The following is a 6652-nucleotide window of genomic DNA, read 5'->3' as shown; positions in this document are numbered from 1 at the left end:
AGAAACGTATATCTTTTTCCAACCTCTCCAGGTAACGAGTATCATTAATACATGACGTGCCCCAGGCACAACATTTAGCTCCAAATCCACAAAACCAGCCTGGAAATGACGGAAATCTGAAATGATGGAGCACAGCTGTGTTGTTGTCGGACCCTGGTCTGAGCCGGCCTGATGCTAGGATATGATTGGCCAGCCTGCATCTGGGGACGGGAATTAGCGTCATTATTTTGACATAGCTACTCATTATTTTAAGATACCAAGGGCCCGTCCCAATATCCCCCTTTGGCCCTACCCCTAGATTTGCGTGTTGCCGCGAGGGGTAGGGGTGTCCCGATTCCTTTTTGCGTGTAGGGGTAGGGGCATAACGAGGGGTAGTGGGTATGAAACTAGCCCTTCTGAGCGAGGGATTTCAGATGCTGACTTGCCAGCAAGGGGTAGACGTCACCATGGCTACCACCAAGCAAGAGATGGGGAAAAAAGTTTATATTGCTATTCACAATCTCTAGATTGGAGTTGACAGAAAGCTAGTCAACTAGCTAACGTTACCGTTGTCAGGTTGCTTGTTAGCTAGCTCACACACACTATCTGGCGTCTGTCATTTGTCCTGTTCTTCAAAATTGTCGGATTTTTCACAGTACGATAACACGCCAGCTAGTATAACTATGCTGACTCGTAATGTTAGCTGGTTAGCTAGCTAGCAGAAGTCCCCTGTCGTATATCTTATTACTCTGATGGTATGTTAGTAGCAAGCATAATAGTAGCTAATGTTACCGTTACGTTGTAGATGGCTTGCGGCTTCCTGTTTAAAATAGATACGTATGCGTGAATGTAACCGACGTGGCGTCCCAATTCCTAGGGAAAGATTTCAACCCCTACCCCTCGTTGCTTCATTTCAAGGGCCAAGGGATAGTGGGCAAGGGCTAGGGGATTGGGATTGGGCCCAAGACATTATTTTCAGTTACTAAGTCAATATCATGAAAGTTTTTCATTATAATGCCTTGCAGGGCCTTTTTTTCATCACAGTGACATCCGTATAAGGAGCGTTTTAAAACCCGATTCTAAGTCTTTTTTCTTATGATATATCATTTGCTGCCATTTTTAGTATTTTTTGTTGACAGTACAACTATTCCTTGACAAACTGTGCACACCTCAAGAGTGGAAAATATGGGGTGTCGGTGGCTTAGTGGTAGAGCAGGCGCCCCATGTACAAGGCTGTTGCCGCAGCAGCCCGGGCTCGAGTCCAGCCTGTGGCCCTTTGCTGCATGTCTCTCCCTCTCTCTCTCCCCCCTTCACGCTTCACTGTCCTGTCGATTAAAGGCAAAACATGCCCTAAAAAATATCTTAAAAAAAAAAAAAAGAGTGGAAAATATCATCAAAACACCTCCTGATACAGAGCATTAACTCTGATGCAGCTAAATCACACTGGCACACAAATCATGTCAACACCAACACTAGTTTACCTGCTGTATGCCAGCTGTAATCACACTGACAGTCACACTTTCAAATGTGTTTGAATAAGAGTTAATACTGGACATATAAACCAAAATCTCATTAGACAGACGATCAGTGATGATCTGACAGTACTAGGGATGTCCCGATCCCATCGGCGCCAATCACGTTATTTTTAGAAAATCGGAATCTGTAATAAAAGATCGGAGGAATCAAAACAACAACAATGGCCAGGTTTTTCATCTGTGTTGTTCAGTTGCCTCCACTTTCCAATGTATAAAGTGTGGCGATCCTGTATATTTTATAAATATATTTTTTTTATAAGACAGTCAGCTGATGGCTTGCTCACCTCCAGACACTGAGGTACCTCCAGACACACCCACCGGTGTTATCAGCCAGTGGGACGGCTCGATCAGCTGAGCCCAGGTAGACCGGCCCTTACATTATGCCGCTCCTGGCAGTATGGCGAGAGTGAGAAATGAGCCAGAAGTCCTCCACGTATTCGGCCTACCACGGCATTTTACACCGCTCAAAGTCCGCAAAATAGGTGCGCTTCCCTGTGGAATATCATCCATCTGGCCACCGGCCTCAACTCAGAGATTCCGCCATGGATATCAAGGGATCCTACGGAGCCTTCACGCCGGAGCGTTACGGCATTCACACACAGTCCCGTGAGTTGGCAAAAGCCGGAGGTTACTTTCCGTTTCATTATTCCTTATTTGGAACGTTCGGGCCGGGTTGATTTATTGTTATGAAACTGAACTGAGTCAGAGCCAACAGTGGATTTTCTTTACCTACCTGGTTGCGGGAAAACCTGGGGTGGAGTTTTCTTATGTTTAGCGAACTGTGTGGATTGAACTGAATTGAACTGTGATCTGTGTATTATTTGGAAATCCCGGAGTGGAGTTTTTTTGTTTGAACTGGATTGAACTGACTTTTCTTTGGTGGAAAAAATATATACTTTCTTGAAACTGATTACTGTTGTATTTGTATTTTTGAAAATTGAGTATAATTCTTTTGTTCTACAGAAACCAGGTAAAAACAATTTAATTTTGGTGTTAAAGGACCTGTTTTATGGGTTTTATGGTTTTGTTGTGGGGTTTGACTGAGTAAAAGAAAAATATTTGTTTCATGTGTCAAACCGCTAAAAAAGATATAGGTCTATTTTGTTTATTGAAGACAAGAAGATATTGACTTGGTTTACATTTTGTGCCGCTGAACCACCGATAAGCTTTCTGGATACTATAAATTTTAATAATAATATATATTATTATACTATATATTTTAATAATAATAATAATTTTATTATTAATAAAAAACAAACCTTATGGGACAACTTGGATGCATTCTTTTTTTTTCTCTTTTAATGCTTTGCAAAGTATCAGATTTGACTCGGTATTGGATCAGATGCAAAAAAATCAGATCGGGACATCCCTAGACAGTACACGTCATTCATCCTACTGACATTTCTGTATTTATTACAGAACCACGTCTTGCATCATTCATTCCTATGAGGTCATTATCACTCACACATACATAGACACGTAGGAGCTGCTCCCTTAATACCATCATTTATTTAACCCCATCAACAGCTGTTTCATATCTGGACTGTTTGTACATCCATGGGTCATTTGTGGGTGCGTGCATTCATACATGTGACGTGCGTGTGTGTACATGTGTGTGTGTGGACTCTCAGGAAGTGTAGGATTCACATGAGAATTCGTTGCCCCTTAAAGGGCCTTGTGAACGTGTCCAAAATTTTCTCAGCCCCTCTGTGAAGGCTGCTCTTCCTGTCTCATCCCTGCGGAGTGACGCTACCGACCAGACGGTGGTCCATTAATTAGAAGGAGAGAGATCAGGGTTTTCCATCCTGAACACGGTCTTTGTTAGTGTAGGATTTATCAGCTCATCAGTTTAAGTATTGAATTAAAATAAATCACTTTTCTCACACATTACATGGGACAAAAGTATGTGGACACTCAAATATACACTTACAAATGTAGTTCCAGAATCATGTGTATTAATACGCTGCTGTAACAGCTGCTAATCTGCTGGTTTTCCACCAGTTCCAGTTCATCCCAAAGGTGTTTGATGGGATTGGAGTCAGAGCTCTATGCAGCCTGCTCAAGCTCTGCTACACCAGTCAGTTTTATTTATGTAGCCCGATATTGCAATTAACAAATTTGCCTTTTACGTCACAAAATGGGCTTCACAATCTGTCTATCATGTGACACCCTCTGTCCGCAGATCCTCTGTTCAGATAAGGAAAAACTTTCCCACAAAAACTTAATTGGGAACATTATTTATATATCAGAGGCTGATTTCATTTGTGACATCCCAAATTCAGGGTGGTATAGCCATGGTGGTGCAGTGGTTAGCATTGTCACCTCACAGCAAGAGGGTTCCTGGTCCGAAACCCGGGCTGGGGAGCCCTTCTGTGCTGAGTTTCAGCGTGGGTTTCCTCCAGGTGCTCCAGCTTCCTCCCACAGTCCAAAGACATGCAGGTTAATTGGTGACTCTAAATTGTCTGTAGGTGTGAATGTGAGTGTGAATGGTTGTCTGTCTCTATGTGTCAGCCCTGTGATAGTCTGGTGACCTGTCCAGGGTGAACCCTGCCTCTCACCCAGTGTCAGCTGGGATAGGCTCCAGCACCCTGTGACCCCTAATAGGACAAGCGGTTATGGAAAATGAATGAATGAATCCCAGTTGGAAAAAAGTGTAATGAATGAGATGTCCCTGGTTATAAACACTCGCATAGACACTCATGATTTAAATGGGTGCTGTTCCCCTTTATTTTCCAAACCATATATCCACAGAGGAATAGGATGAGACTTGTTTTCATTTTGTGGTGATTTCATATGTGAAACTGATGTCAGTTTATCTTCCTATCTGGTATTAAAAGTACCACTTCCTGAAGTTTCTTACTTTCTGTTTTGAATAACTTATTTTCATGTTTCATTCCCCATTTTACAAATCTCTCCACTTCCGCTCTCCCTTCCTCCCCTGTCATTTTTTATGATAGTATCTGATCTTGCGCTCCCTTTTTGTGCCTTATCTCACTTTTGACAGACTTAACTGCTTTTCTCAGTAGCCATGACACCAATCTGTGATTTCTGACATGTTTGTGTATCAGTTGATTTAAGTATGGTGCTGGGGAACTTCTACATTTTAAGATGTACCCAAGATATCTGATGACATACTGATTTATCACCTCCCACCCCAAATGTCTAAACCACTGAACACAAACTGAAACACGAGTTTTAAACGCTAATTGAATATCTGCTTACCAAGTAAGATGTTTTTATCTCTCAGATGTCTTTTGGGATCCGTGTCGTGGGGAGAAAGGAACAGTGGAGGAAAGGCTGGGGGGGTGATTGTCAGATAAAATAAACATAAGATAAACAAATAAATGCAACAGATGGGAGGAATGTAAACAGAGCGGTGGCAGGAAGCAGGGTGATAGATCACTGAACAGGGATTAGATTTGAAGGCATGTTACGTCTTGCTCTGCTGCTGGACAGAGATCTCTTTCTCTGTGACATTTAATGCAGTGAAAGACTCATGAAGATTGTCCACTATATATCTTGTTCATTTTAGGTGGAGCTGGAATTTAGTCGAGTCATCTAGAAACTCACCAAAAATAGGACACAACTTTTACTTGTACAAACAGTTGAGACTTAAGATCTCAATTTTTTTGTCATTGCTTACTTTTTTTTAGTGAGGAAACGACATACCACTGGAAAATCCCAAGACATATTTTCTGTGTTTGAGACAAAATATTTACTTTCAGCATGATGTATTAGAAAACATTGGAACAAATATCTAATATGATGTAGATGGTCAGTAATCAAAGTTTGGATTTGTTTACGTGCTTTTGGCTGTGAAACGTGCTGAGTAGATTCATTCCTTCCTTAATGTGAGCTTTTTAAAATTTATTTGACAGCAGTTTGGATGCACTGTTATACTTGGAGAAATCAAGCACTAGTTCAAGGTTTTCACAGAGGTTTGATATCCAGTGTTTTCTATCACATGCTTATGCCTTTAAAAGTAACCACACAGACCTTTCCCACAGCTAGTCGTGGGAATTTGCAGGATTTTATTGACACCAATGTCATTAGCGATTTGTCTTATCGGTCTGTTTTTTTATGGATTCCCTTATTGATTCCAGATCAAGTTTCTTTGTGGAAAAAAGGAGGCCTACACAAGCTATATCAGCAGTCTGTCATTATCTAAAATAAATAATAATAAAGTATTTGTATTGCATTCGTTTTCGTTGAGGTTCTCTTAGTCAAAGAAGAAGTCTGCTCAGCCTGCCTGCGTGGTGCTGCACTTGTCAACCACATGGCATCCCTGGAATTTAAACCCATGTTGCGTGGAAAGATTTTTTAGCATATTGCTTTTGTTTCCACTTTGACTTGAAGCAGTAATTTACAGACATTACAAACTGCAGCACTGCTGTCATCCTTGTTGTGAAATAAAACCTTCCGACTGTTTCTTCCTCTCTGCCATGACTCTTCCTTGTTGCTTGTTTCCAGCAGCATTGACAAGTGTGACGTCATTGTTTTGCAATGCCCAACTGACAGAAAAAAATGCTGGAACTGATAAGCTTGGAGATGTATGATTGCAATGAGTGGACAATCTGGAACCAGTTCTCAACTTGGAACTGGCTCTCAATTCCCATCACTGCATACAGCACACATTTGAAGTGACCAACGACATTAAAGATCTCCTCCACTCAAAAAAATGTGCTTAGGAGGAAAATCTTTGAAAATGAATTGTTTTTTTGTGGAAAACAGATCAGAAATAAATAAATAAATAAATAATAAAGCAGAGTATTTTTGTTTTATGTCTGAAAGCATGTGTTGAGTTGATCTTTGACGGTGGCTGGATTAGATGTCCAAGTAAGACAGCATGAACAGCAGAAAGTATTTGGCACTGGCATCCCTAAATGTTAATGCAGCCACTAGGGTTGGGAATCTCTCTGTGATAGACGATTCGATATGTATCTAGATACACGGGTTAAGATACGATTCAAAAACGATATATTTTTAATACAGAACGATTCGATACGATTCTATGGTTAACATTTGTTGATGTAGACATTAATCATACATTATAAAATAAAGAAGCCAATTCTATAAAAGTAACATTCTTACAGTATTTTCAAATTTGTAAAAGACCACATCCCCAAGCATTGTTGCTG

At 40.8% G+C, this 6652-nt stretch overlaps 2 protein-coding genes across 5 annotated transcripts in view; one reads left to right on the top strand and one right to left on the bottom strand.

Annotated features, from left to right (window-relative positions):
- The window catches only part of abcc9 (ATP-binding cassette, sub-family C (CFTR/MRP), member 9), a 555625-nt gene that overhangs the window by 36834 nt on the left and 512139 nt on the right, over positions 1-6652 (top strand). The gene's annotated exons all lie outside the window — the stretch shown is intronic.
- ptpro (protein tyrosine phosphatase receptor type O) overlaps positions 1-6652 on the bottom strand; it is a 201047-nt gene that overhangs the window by 170102 nt on the left and 24293 nt on the right. The window lies entirely within an intron of this gene.

Source organism: Epinephelus moara, chromosome 23, assembly GCF_006386435.1.
Source record: "Epinephelus moara isolate mb chromosome 23, YSFRI_EMoa_1.0, whole genome shotgun sequence".
NCBI lineage: Eukaryota > Metazoa > Chordata > Actinopteri > Perciformes > Serranidae > Epinephelus > Epinephelus moara.
The sequence above is the reverse complement of the archived record's forward strand: the minus strand, read 5'-3'. Positions and strand labels throughout refer to the sequence as shown.